The 25,107-nt window shown below is 41.6% G+C and overlaps 1 protein-coding gene across 2 annotated transcripts in view; it reads left to right on the forward strand.

The window, feature by feature from the left end:
- Positions 1-16,722: 16,722 nt before the first annotated feature.
- Positions 16,723-25,107, forward strand: part of PHLDB2 (pleckstrin homology like domain family B member 2) — a 112,249-nt gene continuing 103,864 nt past the window's right edge. Inside the window, exon 1 of one of the 2 annotated variants that reach the window (XM_061134167.1) lies at positions 16,723-16,742. The gene's annotated coding sequence lies outside the window, so the exon portion shown is untranslated. Of the gene's footprint in view, positions 16,743-17,383; positions 17,454-25,107 lie in introns of those variants that run through there. The other variant, XM_061134166.1, reaches the window with a different exon arrangement.

A 25,107-nucleotide genomic window follows, 5' to 3' on the forward strand; every position in this document is an offset into this window, starting at 1 on the left:
TTGTGTAATAGTCCAAATGAGTAGCTGTGGTTACATTTATTACTGAGTTGCCAAACATCAAAGAGTTGCTGATTGTTAATAAAGAGGGGGTGACAGGGTGAGTCATATTCTCTATACCAATATTTCACAAAGTCTGTGTTTTGAGTGTGCTACAGTAATATGAGTTGTGTGAAGAAAAAGAAGTATGTTCTATTCGAGAATAAACTGGTGAAATGCTGAGTTAAACAAAATTAAATAGACTTTCCTTAAATGCATGTGGCAGTACTAGCCATGGCTTGCTAAGACGGAGATATAGACAGCATCATTTTCTCAATTTTTAGGATTTCATAGGTACCATTCTGATAAACCAATGTGTAGAAAACAACTTCTCAATACCAGTCAAGGAAAAATCTCTTGGTAGACTTAAAAGTGCATATTAATGGATGCACCTCCACAGATTCCAATCAGACAGTCTAGAATAGGGTTAAGGAATTTGTATTTTTAAACAACTCTCTGGTGTCACCTCTCCTCCAGGCAGCCCAGAAGAGGAACTGACCCTTCCCATAATCACCATTTCTTTTTTTTTTCCAATCTATTCTGAGGAAAATGGCTCCCATAAAGGAAGGTAGCAAAAAAAAGGAAGGTGGTATTCCGTCACCAAAGAGATAACTAGAAAATAGAACAGCAGCATTCATAAACACTTGCATTAAGTCAGCTTTAAGAAGCATGGACCTCAGGTACTCAAGGAAATCTAGAATTTGCTTTAAAAAAAGAAAAAAAGAAAGCTATTTGGGCTAAAGGAAAAAGAAACATCCAATAATATATCTAAGCTACCCAGAAAGCATAATGAGGACAAGGATTCATCAAGCAAGCATAACATGGCAGTTACCTGTACACGTGTTCTGCTTTCAAAAACCTTCAGATAGTCATCAGTCAAAATGGATGAAAGCTAATGATTTGGTTACCATAAAAATATAACTAGACAAAAGTAGTTGCAAGCTCTGCATACAAAGAAATTCAAACTAACTCCCTACGGAATTAGTGGTAATCTAATAGAATTCCAAGAATTCTCAACAGAACTTTGAGGTGGTTAGATTAGATATTTTCTTAACTCGGAGTTCATATCTAACACAGTAGGGGTAGTTGTGTTTACTGTATGCCTGTTTAAAATTTAACCTAGGAACTGGCTTCCTAACTGTGATTTACTTGAAGATAAAAACAGACCAGAGAATATGCTGATCTCAGAGATGTAGTGCTCAGTCTAATTTAAGAGAGATTGTCTGAGACCATTTGGAAACAAGGCTTTTTCTTGTGAACATGCTAACTGGTAAGAATTCAGCAAAGAGTAAATGGTTTAATAGATTTCTATTTTTACAGTCTGCTTTAAAACTTTTATAGTAGTAAAATAAAAGGCATCTCTTTACCCACTCAAGCAATTATCCATTTTGTGCGTCTGGCAGGATGGCATTTGTTTGTGATACTTCCCTGTCTCTTCTACCACCCCTGGTGCAGAGGGGTGGGGGCGAGAATTAATTGGTCTGTGAGAGGCCACCCGCGCTGCACTCTTCCAGACCAAGAAAAGACTAAAGAGATATGACCATTACATGCAACACAGGATCCTTAATTAGAGCGATAAAGAATATTATTGGGACATTTGATTATACTTGAATGGAGTCTGTGAGTTCAGTGTCCATAAGGGTCAGTGATATTGTCCTGATTTTGATCCTTATGTTGTGGTTATCTGGAGAATGTCCGATTCAGGAGAGAAGGATACTACATTCAAAACTTATCCCCAAATGGTTCCAGAAAGAATGTTTTTGTACTATTCTTACAGTTTTTCTACAATTATTCTGAAATTATTTCTGAAACTATCTCCGAAATTTTTTTTAAATTGACATTATCTTTAGCATTTAAAAAAAGGGTACATTCATTTTATTGTTTGTGTTAGCTTATCATTGATGTTCTCAGGTTCTCTAGGTAAACTACCAAATTACCTGAAAGTAGTTTTACTTTTCCAATTCCTGTACTTCTTACTGTTTTCTCTCTTTAAATTTTACTGGCTAATTTCTCCAGGACTATGTTCAACAGTAATAGATACAGTGGATGCTCCTGACTCATTTCTAATCTTATTAGAAATGCCCCTAATATTACCACATTAAGCACAATTCTGGCTTTAGGAAATATGCTTCATTTCCTATTTTCTTGAGTGTTTTTATCAGGAAATACCTTTTGAAAACTTTTCTTCTTCGTCTTAAAAATAATCATGTGACTATTACTTTTACATGTTCATAATAATAGATTTCCTGATACTGAATCATTCTTGCATTCCAGAAATGAATCCCACTTGGCCATGGTACATAATCTTAGTGTTTTTAAATGTTTAATCTAGTGTTTTTACATTGATAAAGCATCAATATCAGTTCAGTTGCCCAGCTGTGTCTGACTCTTTACAACCCCATGGACTGCAGCACGCCAGGCTTCCCTGCCCATCACCAACTCCCTGAGCTTGCTCAAACTCATGTCCATTGAGTCGGTGATGCCATCCAACCATCTCATCCTCTGTCTGATAAAGCAGGATTGCTTGTAAATATACTTTGATGTTAGAATCATGTTCCTCTATGCAGTTTTTAGAACAAACCTACATGAAATGAGGCTTGATGATAACAGAAAGGATGTGGAAGGTGGTGTCATAGAGAGACGGAGGGACCTGGCACCAGAGTCACACAGACCCTTGGAAGGTTTCTGGTCGCTTCCCTCACTGACTGAGTGACCTTGGAGAAATGATTCCTGCTCTTCTACCTTCTATTTCCTCATCTGTCCATTAGGAGGACCTCCCATAGTGGGTTGTGTGAGGCCTTAACGATGTCTGTGAAGGCTCTAGTACAAACATGTAGATACAGAGAACAGAGTAATGGTCACCAGAGGGAAGGGGGTCAACTCTATGATGACTGATGAAAACTAGACTTTTGGTGGTGAGCATGCTGCAGTGTACACAGAAGTCGGAATATAATGTGGTACACATGAAACTTACATAATGTTATAAGCCAATGTTATTTCAGTGAAAAAGAGAAAGACTAGTGTGATGTCTGCCACAATGTAAGCCCACATAAACATTGGGATATTTTATTTTACTGGAGAAGGAAATGGCAACCCACTCCAGTATTCTTGCCTGGAGAACTCCACGGACAGAGCAACCTGGTGGGCTGCAGTCCATAGGGCAGCAAAGAGTCAGACGCAGCTGAGTGACTTTCACACACACACACACACACACGTTTTATGGTAAAATGTCTTCTGGTGCTTCTCATATATATATGTACTTATATATATGGAAGGAGTGTAGGGAACATGTAAGCAGGCATCACAGTTTCCCCAGGAGGCACTTAGTGTCTGTTTAAATGGTCCCCAGGATTCTGCTATGATTACTGAGCCCAGAGCCTGGGTCAGTGAGACCCCTTTATATTCTGTCTCTTCTTTTACAGCCATCCCATTCCAGACTAGAGGTTTGAATGTAAAGGGACTGTGAAAAGAATGGAAAAGGAAGATAAAGATTTCTTGAACCCTTACTGCTTGCTAGGTCTATCTGCAGTTAATTGGTGAGGAAAACTGGCGAAAAGCATTAAGATCTCAAAACCTGAGGGAACCAGCTTGAAAGGGGGTGGGTGTGGTCATTATCTCTCTATCTAAGAGTTGAGATTAGCCTTTGTTCTTCTCAACCATAACCTCTCTAAGCGGAAGAGAAAGGGGAGATGTGTTATCTCTACACTTTTAGTCAGTGAGTTGACTCTTTGGAAAAAACCCTGATGCTGGGAGGGATTGGGGGCAGGAGGAGAAGGGGACGACAGAGGATGAGATGGCTGGATGGCGTCAGCGACTCAATGGGCTTGGGTTTGGGTGGACTCTGGGAGTTGGTGATGGACAGGGAGGCCTGGAGTGCTGCGGTTCATGGGATCGCAAAGAGTCGGCCACGATTGAGCGACTGAACTGAACTGACTGACTGACTGACTGAACTTGGGGAAATCACTCCACACAGGGAGGCCAGTGCCCGTGCTTCTAGGACTGCTGAGTGTGGAGGAGGTAAGGACAGTCTGTCTCTTTATTAACATCACAGAGACGACAGCGGACACAAAATTGTGGGAGTGCAGGGGGTACAGTTTGGCCTAAAGACATTGGCGTGTAGCTGGACCTATGGAGTTGAGGCTGAGTAGGAAAGCAAAGCGGGCGGACAGCGTGGCACGGGCATCGGGAAACAGACCCCGCTGGCGCGGCCCGGGCCACATCTTGACTCGCCTCTTGCCGTTGACCTCCCTGTGTCCTCTGAGCGTTAATGGTACAGCCTGCAGCCTGCGGGGCGAGGGTCTGATGTATATGCGTTTGTGGTGAGAAGTGAAGGAGATGATGCGGGAAAATCACCAGGCACAGTGCCTGGCATGGGAACCCTTAGAATAACAGCTGCTTTTATTATTCGGTCTTCTGCAGTGTTCCTCAGTCTTGCCTCTGTCAATAATCCTCTCCTCAGATCTCGTTTCTTTTTTATTTAAAAAGCTTACTGAGATATAATCCCCATATCCATACAATTCATCCATTAAGTTGTACAATTCGGTATTTTTAAAAATACTTTCATAAAGTTGTCCGCAATCTATTTTAGAACATTTTGATCTATCCCCAAAAGAACCCCCCCCTCCCCCGCCATTAGCAATTACTCCTTACCCCTCCTTCACTCCTCACAATCAGCTCTAGGCAACCACCCATCTACTTTGCATCTCTACAGACTTGCATATTCTGGACATTTCCGACAAATGGAACCATACCATATGTGATACCTAGTGACAGGCTTTTTTCAGTTAGTATGGTGCATACAAGTTTCATCCATGTTGGAGCACGTGTCAGTACTTCATTCCTTTATGCCGTACTGCGTGCTCTGCGTGCTCAGTCGTGTCTGACTCTTTGTGACCTCATGGACCGAAGCCCTGTCCATGGAATTTTCCAGGCAAGCATACTGGAGTGGATTGCCATTTCCTTCTCCATCATTCCTTTATAGGGCCAAATAATATTGCTTTGTATGGATAAACCACAGTTGTATTTATCCATTCACTAGCTGAAGGACATCTGAGCTGTTTCTACCTTTTGGCTATTATGAACAGTGATGATACAAATATTTGAAGGACATCTGAGCTGTTTCTACCTTTTAGCTATTATGAACAGTGATGATAGGAACATCTGTATTCAAGTTATGTGTGAAGATGTTTTCATTTCTTTTGGGCATATGCCTACGAGTGGCATTGCTGGGTCTTACTGCAGCTCTGTTTTTAACCTTTTGAAGAACTGAGGGGCTGTTTTCCATACCCACAGGCACCTTATCCTTTCCAACATGTGTTAGTATCTGTCTTTCTCATTATAGCCATCCCGGTGGGTGTGAAGTGGTATCAAATGGTGGGATTGATGCGCTTTTCCCTAATAATTAATAACATTCAGCATCTTCTCATATGTTTATTGGCCATGTGTTTATCTTCTTTGGAGAGATATCTATTCAGATATTATGACCATGTTGAATTTTAAGGTTTGTTTTTTTAATATATACGTTCTAGATACAAGTCCCTTGTTAGATATATGATTTGTATACATTTTCTCCCATTCTGTGGTTTGTCTTCTTTCCTGGTATTATTTGTAGCCCAAAAGTTGTTCAAGCATCTCTTTAATGTAACTTATGGAACTCTGTATTTCAGCATTTAACTCCTACAAAATTATTCCAGTTGGTAGACTCTCAGTGGAAGAGTTAGCATAGTACTTCATTGACAAGAGTGAGACCCTCCATTCCTAAAAATCCCATCCTCTTAACTCTTTCTGCCACACAGCTTGTGAACTACATGGGTATCTATCCTCATCATGTTTCCTTTATCCATTCTCTTGAAATGAAGAATATATCTCTTTGTCAACAACAACCCTCCAACTGTAAGATGATCTCATCCCCCTTCTCTTCTCCCAGGAACTTGCTCTATCATTTAATCTCCTACCTCCTAGATCTTTACCATTTCCCTGTCTGTTTTCCCTCAGCCTATGAACCAGCTTAGCTTTCTTTCTTCCATTTTAAGGAAAAGCAGAATGTCTTAAGATCTGCATCATCTAAATAAATATCTTCAGCCATGGCCATTATCTCTACCCTGTACTTCACTTGAATGATCTACAGATATACCCCAATTCAACATGTCCAAAACTGAATTTCCTTTCTCACTCCTTACCTTAAAGTTATTGTGAAAATCAAGCGAGAAATATTTGGCGTCTTAAGTACAAAACAAATGGGAGCTCTAACACGATGGGGGGACCACTCCATCTCCTGAGGCAACACTGAGTTGCAGAGAAAACTGGATATAATAACAACTGTGGGAACCCTGTCTTAAACTCAGGGGTCTGTGGGGAGCTCTTAAGAACAAAGGCATTGGTTTCCTTTTCTATAATATGAGACTTTGTGGAAATTAAAAGATATAATAAAGACAAAGTAACTAACAGGATGATGGCTAGTAAATAATAAGCATGGGATGAGAAATAGAAAATAAGCAATAGTAAATGGCAAGTAGAAACTATGCTGAAAAACTGCTGTGTCTCTTGGTCTAAATATTGCACACCACTTGTTCACCAGCATCCTTTTTTTTTTAATGTCATTATTCTAGCCATATGTATGCTTCTGTTGGTGTTGGTTAGTGGGGATGGTGTTTAGGTTTTGTCATTCTGAAGGATAGTCAGTAGAGTGAATACAGGATGATCCAGGATATCTGCTTTTCAATTTCAACAGTTGTTAGTGTTCCCCAGATGTTAGCGCTGCTGACCTTCAGTTTTCAGAGGTCGCCTCAGCTTCCAGCTTCCTGCTCATGGTACCTGTCTTTTCTTGCTGCGCAGAGGTTGGCGCTGATCTTAGTTTATCCTTGGAGACTCAGCAGAAGATCCTGATGGAGGAGGATAATATCCAGAGAGAGGACACCAAGGAAGAGGGAGCTGGTGACAGACAGCCTGTGGGTGAGAGCTCTTTTGATGTGTATTTCATCCTCAGGGGTTTTCAGTAAATATTTATGGGTACCTACTCTCTGTCATGGGCTTCTCTGGTGGCTCTGCTGGGAACAACCTGGCTTTTCCCAGCATAAACCCAGGAGTCCAGCAAATACCAGGAAGATAGCCTGAGGCTATAGACCCTACCCTGGAACTTTGGTTGTGTGCTTGCTTACTTCACTGAAGATGTGCTGAGGTTTTGTTTGGAACAGATGCTGAGTGACAGGCAGGCCAAAGCAGCTGGTGTGGAGAGGTCATTTCCAGTGACTCATCCGTCGTTCAAAAATCAAAACACAAACAGAAAGGGGTGGGATGGGATGTAGAGAGAAAGACATGAAATTTTAAGTATTCCAGAAGAGAGGCTGATCCTGCAGTCCCCTTCTGAGGGGCGATGAAGCTCCAACTCAGCTACTCTGACTCACAGGGCACGTGTTGCTGGTTGGAATCTCTGTAATGCATTTCCTGGCATTCAACAAAATAAGTAGGTTCATAAAATGTGTATTTTCCTCATTATTTTTTTATCATGTGTCAGATGACCAAGTCACCAGGAGACAGGGGAGGGGGTGCTCAGTATGTGCTAGGGACCTGTTTAGTTGGCCTCAACAGGACTAAATGGCCATCCCTGCACTGCAAAGTTCTCCTCTGTTAAGGGAGGGGGATTTCAAGCTAGATTTAATTTTTCATTTACTTATTGTGCTGTGTTCTAAAAACAGGAGTTAAACTAGAAAGCTTCCAAGATAGTGAAGGTTCTCCAGAGAATCAGAAGCGACAGAGGGAGAGAGTGGGGAGAGAGAGAGAAGCAGAGAGGAAAAGAGGGAGAGTGTTAAGACTTGTCTCACACGACCGGGGCTGGCAGGGTTGAAACCCTCAGGCTAGGCCTGACAGCTGGAAATTCAGACGACAGCGGATGTTGTAGTCTGGAGTCCGGGTTCTGGTGGACAGGCTGGAACCTGACACAGTGTTTCTATGTTACGATCTTGAGAATTCCTCCTTCTCGAGAATTATCTTTGGGAACCCTCTGTCTAGATGCTCTTAAGGTCTCAAGGCATCACTGACACGATGGACATGAGTTTGGGTAGGGAGTTGGTGATGGACAGGGAAGCCTGGGGTACTGAAGTCCATGGGGTCGCAGAGTCGGACACGACTGAGCGACTGAACTGAACTGAAGGTCTCAACTATTGGATGAGGCCCAGTCATGTTGTGAAGGGTAATTTGCTTCACTCTAAGTCTGCTGATTTAAATGCCAATCATACCTAAAAACACCTTCACAGTGACATCTAATCTGATGTTTGACCAAACATTGGGCACCATAGCCTGGCTGTATAAAATTATCCGTCACAGTCCTCTTACTTGAGGGAGTTTTCTGTCTTGAATAGAGATAGACAATGAAACAGAAAACCTGTAATCCAATAACATGAAGTACCTTAGCCCCCAACCAAGACCGGGGATGGAGTTGGGAAAAGCTTTCTGGAACTCATAATTCCTGCACTGATTTTTGCTGGTTATGAGGAAAGAGGTGAACAAATATGACACGTGATTAACTGCAAGTCTTTTATTATGATTAAAACATCCCCTCCTCGCAAAGAGAGGGCAGAGGAAACAGTGAGGTACTATGTAGGAAAATAACCTGAACCAACCAGATGACTTACTTTTTTTAAATGCGAAAGCAGCGATTCTGGATTTATTTTATCTGCACATCTTGGAGGAGTCTGTGAAGAATTCTTAAGCATTGAAGTGATGAAATTAGATTTTCAGTATTCAAGACCAATTTATGTATTTATTAAACAAATAATTTATGGTGTATGGGGGAGGCATTGGGTGTATAATGATGAACAATGTAGAAGGTTCCTGACTTCACAAAGCTTAGAATTATAGGGGTGGGGGAGGTGAGGAAATGGGGGGCAAAAAGACACATAAAATAAGTACCAATTCTGATTAGTGCCATGGAGAGCAGAGGCTTGATTTAGAAACTTATCATTCCAACATCTGCCTACTCCTGTCATCCTCGCCATCATATCCCTGTCATAAGGGCAAGCTTCGGATAATGAGCAATCCCTCAGCAGCTGCCCTTACGTCATCCCCTCCTTCCTTGTCCTGAAGGTGGGGACAGTTCAAATGGAAAACAAGGGACTGATATTTCCAGTAGAATCAAAGCATTCAACCATTTACAAGTCACAGGGAATTTAACATGGATGCTAATAACCAAGGAGAGAGAAAACTTTCCTTTGGGTACTAATTACCAGTGAATTATTCATTAGAAGTAACGTTGCGCTCCACCCACACAGAACCTTCAAAATTTGTAAAGAATTTGCCACCTGGACTGTCACTTTGATTAACTTGGGAGCCAGATAGGCTGAGGGCCAAAACTAGCTTGCGAGACAGGAAACCATTAAACCACATCAGGGCTTGTCTTGACAACAATGTCTATCAATATCCAACAGACTAGAAGAAGGAAGATCTCGGAGGTGATTGCCCTCCACTGGCACTCACTTGCTGGGGTCCTCAGACCTTACCAGGGCTTCTTGGAGAGGAAGCAGAGTGAGAGCCACAGAAAGTCCTGCAAGCAGGTGTGGGAGAAAGGGAAGGAAACACACTCTTTAGTCATATCCATATTTGCCTTCTTGACTAGCCAGTCCATTTCAGGACCTGTAACTTTTCTTTGTGAGTTCTTAGGTTGATAAACCTTTTATAAAGCTAACTTTTAATGTTAACATTGAAGGCTTAGTGTCTCTATCTCCCTATGTTAAAGTTCCGGAGATTCTTATGTCAATCTTATAAACACAATACTTATACCATGGAGATCCACCTCTTGAGATGAAAGATAAGAGAAGGACGTTCTAAATAGAATTTCATTTTGTTCCCATCTTGAGGAATCCATAAAAGAATTTTGATCATCTTGTTTAGGCATATTTGTAACTCAGAGAAGTGCCTTGTTCTTGTGAAGAGCAAGAAATTCAAATGAGTCTAAAAGAATTGTACCAGTTATATGCATCACTGTCTATATCTCAGAGATAAATGCTTCAAACAACCATTTAGAATTTTTTGAGTACTCATTCTAAATCTCTAGTCAGAGATGAGTGGTATATAATAATGTTTTATGAGCTCTCTTAGCAACTCCCCTGGGAGGAATTACCCCCATAATGTGAAACATCTTAAAAGGTCAGGCAAGTAGTCCTAAGCTCCTGGTGACACAACTGGTTTTGGAATATTAAGACACTGAATTTCCAGTTCAATCCTTGACCACAACAGCCAAAAGTTACCTGTTTCACATTTACTTCTGTGAGAACTCAGGATCTCTAACTATGGAGTCATCCTAAGATTTAAAACATGGATGGCATTCAGGAGAGGGCAGGGCGATTCAGGATCTTTACTGGGCCCTTAGTAAATATTCAATTGAGCAACCTTTTCTTGGATTGATAACCTTGTTTGACATGTTAGGACACAGAATCTGGACCAGTTTATTGGTCTTTAAATTCTGTGGCTGGAGCTCATCTCTCTCTTTCATCCTACTGCTATATAATCACTTACTACAGAGCTGCTGGCTCTTCCTGTATTTATCAGGCAAGGAGGAGCCAGTATAAGTGTAGGGGAAAGGAAATGACATAATTAAAATGGTATTAGACATAAAAATCTAAAATTCAAGGTCCCATCTCTTCCCTCTCCTCAAACCTCTCTCCAGACCCCCAGATCTTATCTCCCAAGCGTCCTGCCAGGTACTGTGGGTTCAGGCAAGCTGCACTACTCACCGCTTCACTAACCTGCCTGGCTTTACTGCCCAGCAGCTGTGAGCCTGCTGTCTCCTCTGCCGGAAGACTGTCCTTTCAATACGAAGGCCACACATGTTGTCTTCATTGATAGACTCCTTCTCTGAACTCATTTGTATCATTTTCTCTAGATTTTTGTATTTCATGATCACATGACAGTTATATGCCAGGCAGTAAATTCCTATATATAGACACACAACAAATGTCTTATCTCCATTTCCCACCCATCTAGGCATATTGTGTGGAACAGAGTAGTGTGTATGCTAAGTCTCCTCAGTCATGTTTGACTTTTTGCGACCCTATGGATTGTAGACTGCCAAGCTCCTCTGTCTATGGGAGTCTCCAGACAAGAATACTGGAGTGGGCTGACATGCCCTTCTCTTGGGGATCTTCCTGACCCAGGGATTGAACCTGCGTCCCTTGTCTCCTACATCTGCAGGCGGGTTCTTTAGCACCACCTGCGAAGTCCGGAACAGAGTAGACACTTGGTAAACTTTCCCTTGTGTTTAACAAACCTCATGTTCTGAATCTTGGTTCTGCTCTGAGCTATCAGAAGTCTCTAGTGCAATGAAGTCTTTATATATCTGGCACATCAAACACTTATTCCAGAGAAATATGACTCCAAAATAAATACATATAGGAGATGGTGAGGGACAGAGAGGCCTGGCATGCTGCAGTCCATGGGATCATAAAGAGTTGGACACGACTGGATGACTGAACAACAATGATATTAAATACATTATATTACATTACATTATATTATTATGGGGGAATTTTAATTCAAAGTATGAGATAGTTGGAGGGTTGATAAAGGTCAGATGAAAGAAAAATTAAAGAGGAGAAACAGAGAAAAGAAAACAACTTCCCAGCATCCCAGCAATATCAAGGATTACCACTGATGCAGCACTGTTTTTTTTTCTGTGATGAACAGATAACCTACAAAGAAAACTCTTTGTTTTATGTCTGCCATGCAGGAAAAGTAGACCAATTCAAGTTCCTCAAATGATTAGAAAAGTAAACCAGATAAACACAGCTAGGATAGAGTAATCTAAAGGGGACACAGACCCACACAGGCCCGGCATCCTTTTCCTGTCTGATTCCAAAACAAACTGACAAAAAAATTGGGGACTGGACATAAAGAAACATTTTTATGCAGAAATTAATCAGATGCTTCAAATGTATTTAAATAATTATAATTAGAGAGTCAATCTTATAATAGTTTGAACATAAAGCAGCACATGGGGGTACATTTCCACTTTAACTTCGGTTAATTTTCTGCTGTTAATTTGAAGAGTTGATGTATTATTTATACTTAATATATTTGAATACCTATATATATTGGAATGTAGAGTAAAATCCAAGTATCCAATAAGGTCACTGGAATACAAATACATTGAACACATGAAAAAGAGTAGGAGGCAAAAATCTTTGATACAATAACTTAACAATTTAATTTATAGTACTACAACCATATTACATTATGCATTATGATACGTGTGTGTGTGCTTAGTCATTAAGTCATGTCTGACTCTTTGTGACCCCATGGATTGTAGCCCTCCAGGCTCTTCTGCCCATGGAATTTTCCAGGCAAAAATACTGGAGCAGGTTGCCATTTCCTACTCCAGAGGATCTTCCCTACCCAGGGATTGAACCCTTGTCTCTTGGGTCTCCCGCATCAGCAGGCAGATTTTTCACCGCTGAGCCACCTGGAAAGTCTATTCATTATAATATAATACATCAAACTGTACTACTAAATATTAAAAATTGTAATTTATAATAGTCCAATAATTTAATAGTAAATGTGACACTGCTTCTTACAACCAGGATACAAAGCAAAACACTGGGTGTATAGTTTTCCTTAACAATGATTGCAAATCTAATGTGAAAAAAGATGAAGATAACTTTTCTAAGAAATGAAAGTACATAGCTTTTTTGAGAGAAAATTTACCCTAGTACTAGATTCTAAAAGGAATTTATGAACTCAACTTCAATAAGACAGTACAGAATGATGGTTGATGTCACTGACAACGGAGAAGGGCAAGTGTGGTTGGAAATGACTCTTTTGATGAGAACATTCTGCTAAGTGAAATAAACTAGACATAGAAAGAAAAAGACCTTCATGACCTCACGTAATGTGGAACCTAAAAATAAGGATTACATAGAAGCTGAGTGTGGACAGGTGGTTACCAGGGGAAAAGAGATGAAGGAAATGGGGTGATGTTCATCAAAAGGTACAAAGTTGTTTAATGATAAATAAGTATAAAGATCTAATGTGACAGCATGATGATACCTTGTTAAATATAGGGCATTTGGTGAGAGCAGATTTACACTGTTCTCATTTACACACAAAAGTTAAATCAGCTATGTGAGAAGGTGTATTAATTAGCTTGACTATAGCAATCATTTCATTACATGTATGTCCATAAAATATGCCTGTTGTCCACCGTAAATATATACTATTTCCATCTAAAAAGAATAATAATAACATAAAGAAACCACGTTTGAGTGAACTCTGTTTGCTTTCTCCTGTATGAGGAATTAATACCACATTAATTCATAAACATATGAGTTGGGTGTTATCCATCCCATTTTTTCAGAAAAGAAACTTGTTTCTCAGTGAAGGTAAATAACACACTTGAATTATCTGATTGGTAAAGGGGCTGAATCAGGGATTAAACCCAGATCTTCATGATTCCAAACTCAATGATCATTCCACTGCACTCCTCAAATAAAACCTTGATTCTTTACATAGGCATAATATTAAAGATAATTTCACTTCAAACAGTTGCTCCACTGGCCAAATCATGGCCAAGTTGGTAGCTTCAAAGATTTGTTGGGCTACTACTGCAGAAAAAGGAAAAGAAGTACAGATTCAGGACATGAGCTAATTGAGTCCAACCAGTCTACGATAATTAAAACTAACTACAAATGAAATAATCCATAAATAATTAATTGTATCTCTGTGTGCCACACTTCACCTTTGAAAAGTACCATCAGATACTGTAACCACTACAGATCCTAGAGAAGGGAAAGGGAAGGAAGTGCTCCTGTTTACAACACAATATCCCTGGTGGACAATAGGGAATGGCAGACAAGGGGAGGTGTGTCTGGGTCTATGATTAAATAGGGGACTTTGTTTTAAAGAATCCAGGAAATGGAAAAAGTAGAAGGAAAGAGCTCATATCTTTTTTTTTCTATTTTAAAAAATATCATCATAACTAAAAAATTATGATAAGAACAATTATTACAATAATAATATGTTAAATTTTGAGTGCCTTCTATACATTGTAAGATGTTGGAGTTTGCATTTCACATTTCATTAACTCTTGTACCTTGCTGATATCTTCTGGCTGTATTGAGAGCTGCCTGCATGAGGGCAAAAGTAGAAAGAGGTCAAGGATAAAATCAAGACATGATGGTAGATTAGGGTGCTAATAACAGTGAGGGGCATGTGTGTGTGTGTGTTACTTAGTCATGGAGGTAGTAAGTAATTGAATTTTGGATTTATTTTGAAAGTAGAGATGATTTTTTTTCCTTGATGGACTGGATTCAAAATATGATAGAAATAGAAAAGTCAAGGATGACACCCAGGTTTTGGGCCTGATGTGAGGAAGACTTCAGTTGAGACAGAGTGGCTGGGGGACAGAGGAAAGAATTTCAGAGTCAAGAATGTTAGGTGGGAGAAGCCTAGTAGGCATCTAAGTGGGCAGTAGCCTGGAGTTCAGGGGGGATGTTCAGGTTGGGGGTAAAATTTGGGAGTCCTCACCACACAGGTGATCTATAGTGCCAGGAGACAAGAGGAGATAACCCAGGGAGTGAGTGTAAATAGACAAGAGGTCCAAAGTCTGAATTCTGGGGACTCTGGACACTGGGAAAAGGGAGGGGACCAGAGAAAGGGAGACTGAGAAAGAACCAGCAGTGGAGTTAGGAGGAAAAAAAATGAAGAAGCTGTGGAAGTCCAAATAAAGTTTACAGGGGAAAAAAAGTGTGCAACTGTTAATTTCTGCTGATAGTTCCAATGAGATGAGACCTGAGAAAGCATCCAGTTTAAGAGTCTGATCTTTGTGCCAGTACCATACTGTCTTGATGACTGTGGCTTTGTAGTAGAGTCTGAAGTCAGACAGGTTGATTCCTCCAGTTCCATTCTTCTTTCTCAAGATTACTTTGGCTATTCGAGGTTTTTTGTATTTCCATACAAATTGTGAAATTATTTGTTCTAGTTCTGTGAAAAATACCTTTGGTAGCTTGATAGGGATTGCATTGAATCTATAGATTGCTTTGGGTAGTATAGCCATTTTGACAATATTGATTCTTCCAATCCCTGAACATGGTATATTTCTCCATCTGTTTGTGTCCTTTTTGATTTCTTTCATCAGTGTTTTATAGTTTTCTATGTATAGGTCTTTTGTTTCTTTAGGTAGATATGCTCCTAAGTATTTTATTCTTTTTGTTGCAGTGGTGAATGGTATTATTTCCTTAATTTCTCTTTCTGTTTTCTCATTGTTAGTGTATAGGAATGCAAGGGATTTCTGTGTGTTAATTTTATATCCTGCAACTTTACTATATTCTGATTGCTGTGGCCAAAACTTCCAAAACTATGTTGAATAGTAGTGGTGAGAGTGGGCACCCCTGTCTTGCTCCTGATTTTAGGGGAAATGCTTTCAATTTTTCATCATTGAGGGTAATGTTTGCTATGGGTTTATCATATATAGCTTTTATTGTGTTGAGGTATGTTCCTTCTATTCCTGCTTTCTGGAGAGTTTTAATCATAAATGGGTGTTTGAAAGAGTTCTACCAGACATAGCAGAAGCAAAAGCCTGATTGGAAAAAATGGGAAGAAAAAACTTGGAGGTGGCTTTTCTTTAGCTGTGCCTGAGAAGGGGGAAAAAAGGAGGGTAAGTGGCTGGAGGAGGAAGTGGATTCAAGAGTTTTTTTGTTTTTAAGATGGGAGCAAGAACATGCTTTTATAAGGATGGGATAATCCAATAGGGGGAAACTGCTGGGCCATTTAAGTGTCCTATTGATTTATGTTTCTGTGGGATAAAGAGCCAGGACAGGGAAAAATAATACCTATAGAACACCAACGAGCTCAGAGGTGAGCCTCTCCTGTAAATTAGAAATCAGACTTTACTTGCAAAAATGAAAAGTGCTTTATAAATAAGTTATTTGTTGAGCACCTGAGTGCCACTCATGGTGTCAGGAACTTTGTATACATTATCCAGAAGCTTCTTAACCATCCTACAATGTCAGTTATCATTGTTACTATATTGTATATCAGTGTTCCCCAACCTTTCTGGCACCAGGGACCAATTTTAAAATTGTCTGAATTTTTTTTCAAACAAAATTGTTTCATGGAAGACAATTTTTCCACAGATGGGGAGGGGAGAGGATGGTTTCCGGATGATTTAAGGGCATTACATTTATTGTGCACTTCATATTTCTATTATTATTACATCAGCTCCACCTCTGATCATCAGGCATTAGATCCTGGGTGTTAGGGGACCCCTGGTGTAGATGACATTCTTGCTAGGAGTTGAAACAACCTGCCCCACCAAAGCAATACTGACTAGAAATGAGTTTGCACTTTATTGTGCTCTTTCTTGCTTTTGTGAGTTTCTCCAGGACTGATGACCTTTCTCATTGTAAGCCAGAGAATCACCCAGAACTTGCCAGAGGTTCACAGTCCCCAATTGGTCACCTTTCGCGAACGCACCCTCCATTCATATCAGCATTGTTTTCATGGTTGCAGCAACTGAGAAAAACACGGTGGAAAATGTAGAAACTTTGGAGAGAAATAACCGAAAGGAAATCAGCACAAGTTAGTTTAAAATCCTCAGCTGAGACGGTGCCCCAACAGCTTTGCAGAACTGCTTTTCTGACGCATCAGGTACCTGCCCGCGGGCGAACTGTCGGGAGGAGGCGCGGTCACCTGGAGTTTCCCAGCAGAAACCTCCCCGCAGGGTGAGGAGATCTCAGCTGGAGGACGTGCACCCTCCCGCCCTTCTTCCAGTTCCTTAGGAAAGCCTGCCGCACAGTCTCCACCGCGGCTGTAAACGAGGCTCCCCGAAGCTGGCGCCCTCCGATGGGGCGACCAGCCAGACCCCTCCCGCAGCAGTAAAAGCCCCGACTGCCAATTGCCCGGCACCTTCGCCCACTTCACTGCTCCGAGACCCTAGGTGCCCGCCGCGGCGCGCTCGAAGGGGGCCGGGGCGCGGGGTCCAGCGGCGCGGAGCCCACCACCGCTGCCCGAGGGGGACCGCACCCAGCGGCTGGGCGACCGCAGCGCGCCTCCTCTCTGTCGCCGCCGACACCCGGCCGCGCCGACCCGCCAGGTGAGGCGGGGGCGGCGGCCGGCGGGCTGGAGGGGCCTCGCCGGCTGCTAGCCTCCCGGCGGGTCCCGGGGGCACCGCCTCCCCCGCCGCCGAGTTGGTCGCCGCCCATTTGCGCGGCCGAGGGTTGGGGGCGGAGAGGAGGCCGCGGCCGCCCGGACCGGGAGGGGCGCGCTGACTGCGCCGGGCCAGTCCAGAGTGGCCGGACCGCTGCGGCTGGGGCGGCTGGGGCGGCGGCGGCTGGGCGCGGGGTCGGCGCCGGAGGGAGGGTGGGAGGGAGGCGGGGGCCACGCGCCGGCGGCGGGGCCGGCGGAGAGCGGCGGCTCGGAGCGAAGATGAGACGGTGAGTGGGCGCCGGAGACGCAGTTTCTGGCTTCTCTCTGCAAGCTGCGGGGACAAAGCCCAGGCTGGGCTGCGCAGCTCTGGACCCCAAGAATGGGTGGACTTCGGTAGAGAGGATCCTCGGGAGGGAGTGGCGAGGTGGAAGAGCGGCTCACAGAACGATCGCAGGGAACGGGCGGGATTTGGGGGGACTCGAAGCAACTTGGGCAGAGACGTCTGGATACTCCGGCAGAGAGGGATCGCGATAGAGTTGCTTTGTCGCCGTGGGCGGAGGAAAGAGAAGGTCCACTGCTGGATGGTGTGGTCGGGCAATTCAGAAAAGACCCCCTCCCCCAAATATCTAGCTAGCTGTCCTTCTGGTTCACTTTGTTTCAAAGCTGAGGCTCGCGAGTTTAAACCGTCCAGAGGCTCTTATGCCTGTTTGGCCGTGGTTTTCCCCCAAATGTATGGTATGGCGGCCTCCGCACCCCTAGAGATAGCGCCTGGAAGTAGGGAATGCTTTGAACCTCTGTTTCACCCGCGCCCGGCACCGCCGAGGCGCAGCTGAAATGTTTGCTGGTGTACTGAATAACTTAGCTTCAACAATCATCTCTTAACTAAAGCGCCGAGGACCTGGCTAACCCCCGCCACCGCCAGGAAATTAAAAGGCTGACAGGCTGTCCCTTCCAAAGTTGGGGTTTCCTGTTTGAAAGCGCTTCGGAAGTCGAACCTGCTACCCATCTACCTTTCTCCTGTAAAAGCAGGAACTGCGCCCGCTGGCTTTTATGCTGGTCCACTTGCCTGCGGCTGGAAGTCCTCTCGCTCGGCCCTGCAGTCTTCCCTAGAAGTCTTCCTTCTCCTGCTCTCAAGTTGCTCTCAAGAATTCTAGAATGCATGGCTAGTCACAGCCAGACGCAGCTGGGAGTGAAACTAAGAGAAGAGGCATAAAAATATGGCTTGCTTTTAGGGTGAATATATGTCAGTCACATTTCCCTGCATTATATGAATGTTTTAATTACAGATATTAATTTTCAAGTATTGGACTTGTAACTTTAAGCTTCGTAGTTTGGCTTAACAAGTCCTTGAGATTTGTCTCCAAGATTCTAACATCTGAATTCAGCTGGAAGAGGTCTAAATGAAGTTCACAATTTCAGAGGGTTAGTTAAACTTTTGCCCCGGGAGCACTTGAATTCTTCATTCCTGGTAGGATAGCAACAGAGTAGTCTGATTTGGGATGAATAAATCTTTAGAGTTGCCCACTGTTTTAACAGAATGGCTATATCCCTGGTACCATTGCCCTCAATTGTGTAAATATTTGTTTGAATAAAGAGCTAAGGTTCTCTGAAAAGTAACAGTTGTATCTATTCATGATTCCCTTTTCATTTCCTTGACTTAGGTTATTAAAAGATTTTTTAAAAATTGTTTCTGTCTTACATATATAGTGTGGAAATTTAAACATATGTCCTTGAGAAACTCTGTAAAGTCCCTGAAAGTTTATAACTGGGATTTCCTTTAAAAGTGAGGGGGAGTAGAGGTTTTGCTTGGTTGAGCAGTGTAGCCTTCACCTCCTGAGACCCAGAGTTTGCAAATCCCAGCCTCTTTCACAAATGGAAAAATGAGATGTTTGGCTGGTTGTCATCATTTCAGTCAGTTTGCGGCCTTCATCTGTTTCATGCTGCTGCCAGCTGCTGTCCTTTTGGGCTGAGGACTGGATTTAAGGGGTGATCTCTTGGATCCCCATTTGAAGTGGGGGAGAAGACACTTGGGAAATTCATCTGAGAGCTGGCTACCTTACCTCCTTTCTTAAAGAACCCTGTACCAAAGCTGGGACTCTTTAACAACCTCTTCAGAAATATTTTATTTACTGGCTTTTGCACAAGAAAGGGAAGAAAAAGCTGAAGTGATTAAACCCACCACTCGATTTTGCTGTTTCCTCCAAACCCTATTTTGAGGTCTGTGCTGTATGCAAGGGTTGATTCTGGAGTGCACTAGAAGAGTTACTGTGAAAAACATGAATGCTTTTAAACACTTTTAAAGAGCAGTTGTGGTTATAACTTTGCATGCTAATTCTCAGCCCTTAGCAGGAAGGTGGTTGGTTCTATGAATAACTTGGAAAGACAGTGGTTTTGTACATCTTCCAAGCGGAATACATGTGCTTTATAAATCTGACTTTCTGTTAGGCCTTGATGCATGTATTAACTATGTAAATGTCATCTATTTGAAACACAAACAACTTTCAAATGATGTGCTTTACTATAAAGCCCGGTTTATGCAGCAGCAGCGGTTCTAAATGGAGGCGGTGGAGCCAGAGTGGTGTTTGCTCCCCAGGGGTTATTGACCGATGACTGGGGACATTTTTGGTTGTCTCAGCTCGGGGCAGGGGCAGCCCCAATGGCCAACTTTGACTGACCTCTAGTGGGTAGAGGCCTCAGATGCTGGGTAATATACTGTAACGCCCAGGACACACAAAACAATAAATTATTGAGCCCCAAACTCTTCATTAGGCTAGTACCTTGAGGGCATATGTTAACAAGGTTAGGGATCTTAATCTAATTTGGGTCTTTAAGAAATTGTGTTAGAGAGACCTTTTTGTCTGCAGTAGATTCTTTTGACTTTGGCATTAGGAGTCTTACTTAATATACCATAGATGTGAAGGAACTTGTGTTCAGTGAGTTTGAGCTGACTTAAAATTGCAGAATTTGTAGTGTTACAGTGTCAGGGAGACTCAGCGGTCACTGGACTCAACTTTTTTGTTTTATAGACACAAAAACTGAGATGCCCCAAAATAGTGACTGATAAAGTCTCAAATGTGTTAGTGACAGATGTTAGTTTTAGGTGCAACCCAGGATTAGAGAGTTTAGAAACTGATATTCAGACAAATGAAAGTTTTTAAAAAACTGACAACCCTTTGTGAGAATTTAGAAGTACCATTCTCTATGAGGAAATACGCTGTTTGATGGGGGAAGGGTAGTGTTAGCCTTGGGGACTGTGGAGCATATGCTTGGGGGTGTCAGCCCCAAGATGGGCATGATTCTGTTGTGCACCCTGTGACACTCCATGTCTGTGGCCCGCAACGTCCTCCCCACGGCCAAGTGGGCAACAGATGGTTCCACAGCTCATAGCAGATGTTGCTTTTGAATCCAGGTACAAAGCAGAACATTTGAGATTTTTTTCTCTCTCTCTGCCTTCTGGGTTAAGAGTAGAGGGCCTGAATGGATAGGCTTGTTTTGGACAGAAGGGATAATGAGAGAGGCTTCCTGAATACAGTGTTAAAAATGATGCCTGATGTTTTAGGAAACGAGCATGCAGTTGTGGGGGAATCTCATGAGCTGATGAGTGGATATCTAAGATAAGTGTGATGTTTGTGTAGAACTTAGGTTAGGAATCTGAAGACAGTTCAAGCATGGACTTCTCTGGGAATAGGGCAAAATAATAATGAGGGTAAAAGGAATCTCAGAAATCCTCTTATTTGAATTCACTCACTTGGTTTGCTAGAACCTACACACCAGACCTCCTCTTTCATTGTTCCTTTCTTACACTCCTTGTCTCTGCTATTCCTTCTGTTTACTTTATGGGGAAAAAATTGATAGCAACATAGAGTTTTTGCTCACTTCCTGGGAGAGTTTCAAAGGCATGGTCTTTGCAAATGGTTCTGCTTACAGACAGGAGTTATCTCAGTGAGCTTTTGGTGATCATAAAAGCTGGGCACATATGGCAGCTCTCGCATTTACATGGCTATGATTACCCATTAGGCCTGTAATTACGGGTTTTAGTTCTGTGTGCTGAGTGGTCATGCCAGGGTAGTTACACTCCTCATATCTGGGAGGTTCTGGCAATATAGGAGAATTCTTTAGTTGCCTTTCCTGGAAGAGCTCTGAACCTCACTGTGGTAAGGTCTTATCGTTTGAACAAGTAGCCAATGGGTGTCCCTCAAGGCCAAGTACATGGCAGTATATTTAGAAACGATTCAGAAGTGATGACTTTCTTAAGAGGTCTGCTCTGTGCAGGTGTTGCAGTAAAGGGGCATAGCACCCTTTTCATTATCACTTTTCATCTAGTCATTCTTGTTACTTATTTTTCAGGTGATGGGACAGAAGATGAGTGTTTGTTTTTGTTTGTTTATAATTTCAACTGGAAATATTTATTGACATTTGATTAATATGACTTCTTGTCTTTTGAAAGTGAGTAAAATCATAAAGTGTAGCTCAGGTTTTCACACCCCTTCAAAATAAATATTTATAATAAGTAAGGCAGAACTTTGAAATAAGTAAGGCAGAACTTGTCTCTGCCACCCAGAAATTCGAATTCTTCTACAAGTTAATTTGCACAGTTGTTTTCATGATATGTAGGGATGTTTCTTAGATGTTGATGAGAAGCTCTGTGCTGTATCTGCTTTAAAGGCAAGGTTGTTATCTATAGCAACTAATGGTCCACAGGAGAAACCCAAGTATAAAAATCATTTTGCTGAGATTCAGTGGAAAGGCTAGGGACTGGAGAAGCTTCCATACAAAGAAACAGGTAAATAAGACACGGAGCACCAGGCTAAGTTATGGGGAGACTTGCTAAGAGGTTTTTTTTTTTAACAAAAGATAATTGTTTTGCTTAGTCAGTGGGTTGATTTATTAGAATATCTGTTTTTCCTTACTTTGCAAATTAAGAGGAAGGAAAAGTTAGTTCATTCCAATATTTAATCTTGTTACTTCAAGTGGGGTCAGCTTTTTCTAAGGTTTGCTGCCAAATCTAGAATTCAATTGAAATCAGTGTTGATCATCCTAGAGTGTTGTGTTTGCAAGCAGCATATGATCAATCCAGATGGCGATATGCTTGTGGAATTATCATATGGAATGGGAGAAGAACTAAAAGTTAAAAGATTTCTCCTAGATTTGTTTCTTGGTCACTAAATTGCTTAAACAAAGGCAAGTAAAAGCAAACGAAAGCCAACTTCTGCATTCTTTTGCCCAGTTCAGATATAGCCTGAGTTGTGCTTTGTAGCCAAGTGATGTTCAGAGAGGGCTTGGGACGTGAGGTCTGGCTGCCACACTGCTTACGTCATTGCAGAAGTAGGTTTTCAAAAAAACAGCTTAAGATTTAGTAAGGAAATTGCAAACCATGGGAATGTAGACAAAGTATTTCTTATACATCATGCTGAATCAAATACCCATATCATATTACACTAACATAGCTCTGACCAGGCTTTTTTTTCGCACTATGTTATGCTGAAATAATTTACCACGCCCTTGGAAGGTCATGGGCAACAGCGCCAGTACAGTCTTTCCCCAATTAGGTAGCTGCCACCTTATCACTGAAGCGTGTTTGTGTTCTGTGGTCATTTCCATTTCCTGCATTGTATAAATGGCACTCCTGTGTTATTTAACCTGTGCCTGTGGGAGCCTAGAAAGTTGGAACAGAAAAACATCTCGTTCACCCTCACCATTTTAAATATGGGGAAACCTCTGCTAAAACAAGGTGAAGACAAGCCAAGTGACCTGCTCTGGCTCTTTCTTCTGTCGGTTATTTTGGCAGAACCGGGACTAGGGATGAGTCTCCTGACTGGTGTTTCTGGCAGCCCATCCAGTATTCTTTGCTCTAGATTGGCCACTACAATAAAAAGACATCCTAATGTAACCATTTCCTTGATTAGGTCTTTTGGGCAGATGTAAAAAACAGCTTTGATTAAATTTAGTGTAGTCAGTTGTTGATTGACGTTTGCTAGTCAAGTGCTTTTTCCCTTTTCCTTCCATGGAAATAAATGGTTAAAAAGTAGGAAGTAGGAAGGGGAAATTCAGTGTCCGTACCAACCACTTTGCATACTCCACAGTTCAGTAATGAAAAGATGATTTCATTATTGTTTTGCTTACTTGATAGTATTTTTAAAACCTAACCACTCAGGTTTTTTAGGTAGAGGGGAAAACATTATGACCGTGGGTGATGTGGTCAGCTTGTGTTTCTTCCGTCTCCCCTGAGCCTACTTGGTGGTGGTTTGGTCACTAAGTTGTGTCTGACTCTTGCAGCCCCACAGACTGTAGTCCACCTGGCTTCTTTGTCGGTAGGATTTCCTGACTATTTCCAGGTCATAAATATTGGGTAAGGGAATGAGGAATCTAGGGCTTTTGGGTTTGGTGAATGTTGCTTTGAAAAAACAGATGCTGACTTTTAAAAGAATTTATTTTGATTGGTAGTGTGGACTGGGGACAGGATGGTGTAGAGATCAGAGTTTGATCCCACAGACTCTCAGCTTCCAATTCCAACCCAGACAGGGTCAAGAGAGAACATCTTTATCTCCATGTGATCCCAAGGTCAATATTTTTCCTGGATAAAATTGGCTTTAAATAATGCTTTTTCCTCGAGTGCCCCTTTTCCTCAGCAAGTAAGACGTGCAGAATGTCTGGACACTGACATTCAAGGAAGTACGTTCTCAGTTGTGTCCAACTCTACAGCCCCATGGACAGTAACCCGCCAGATTCCTCTGTCCGTGGGATTCTCCAGGCAAGAATATTGGAGTGGGTTCTCATGCCCTCCTCCAGGGCATCTTCCCGACCCAGGGATCACACACCCATCTTCTGCAACTCCTGCATTGCTGACGGATTCTTTACCACTTTGCCACCTGGGAAGCCCAGACATTCAAGACCTCCAACTTAGTTATTCTGTGACTCTGCTTCTTGGCTTTGCCTTCACTGTGGGAGGATTCTTCAGAGGCTACAATCAGAATTGCCTAAACCCAGGGATGAATTATGCTGATCAGGAGTAAAAAACATCTGGAAATATTTACTTTATTTGGGAAAATTTTATAAACCTTTTTCTTCAACTGACGCTATCTTAGGATTCTATAAAGAACCCTGAAAATATGAGTTTTTAATTTCCTACCCAAAGAACTCTCCCACTTTCAGAGAAGCCATCACATAATTTAAAAATTTATAAAGTGTATGTGTGTCTGTTTTAATGTTTTTGAAGCTAAAAGTCTTCAAGATATCACAGGTATGGCAGTTTTTGTGTTTATATTTTAACTTTCTGAAGAGATAGATTTTATTTGAATACACATAGTAATGAAATTTAGATACCACTACCTACCATTCATTATCTTGCAAATATCCTAAATATAGTAATCTGGACAGTGCATTTCCTTTTCAATTTCTTCAAGTTACTTTTTAAAAATCAGCTTTTAGGAGCTTAATTCAACATGATAGAGGATTAGTATTTCGTGCTTTTTAAAAAATCAACCAGGAGCCACTGGTGTAGACACATCTCTCTTTGTAAAGTCAGCCACTGTAATTTTTAAGTCAGTATATATTCAGATATTTTTATTCATATTTGCTTTTTAGAATGCACGCATTTTTTACTTTTTAAATATTTTGTTATGGAAAATTGTAAATGTACATTAAAAATTAGAAGAATAATACAGTGAAATCCCAAGTACCCATCATTCAGTTTCAACAGTTATGTACATACAATAATCTTGTTTCATCTGTAGACCTTATTTCCCCAAAACATAGATTGTTATCAAGTGAATTCGAAATACTGTAGTATTTTATTCATAAAAATGTAAATCTAAGAGTTTAGGATTTTTAAAAAGCCCAACATTATTATTACACCTAAAAAAACAAAAAAAGCCAGTAATTAAAATATCTTTTTTCCAGTGTTCAGATTCTCTGACTGTCACATAAATTTTTGTTTAATAG

Source organism: Dama dama, chromosome 31 (genome assembly GCF_033118175.1).
Source record: "Dama dama isolate Ldn47 chromosome 31, ASM3311817v1, whole genome shotgun sequence".
NCBI classification, from domain to species: domain Eukaryota; kingdom Metazoa; phylum Chordata; class Mammalia; order Artiodactyla; family Cervidae; genus Dama; species Dama dama.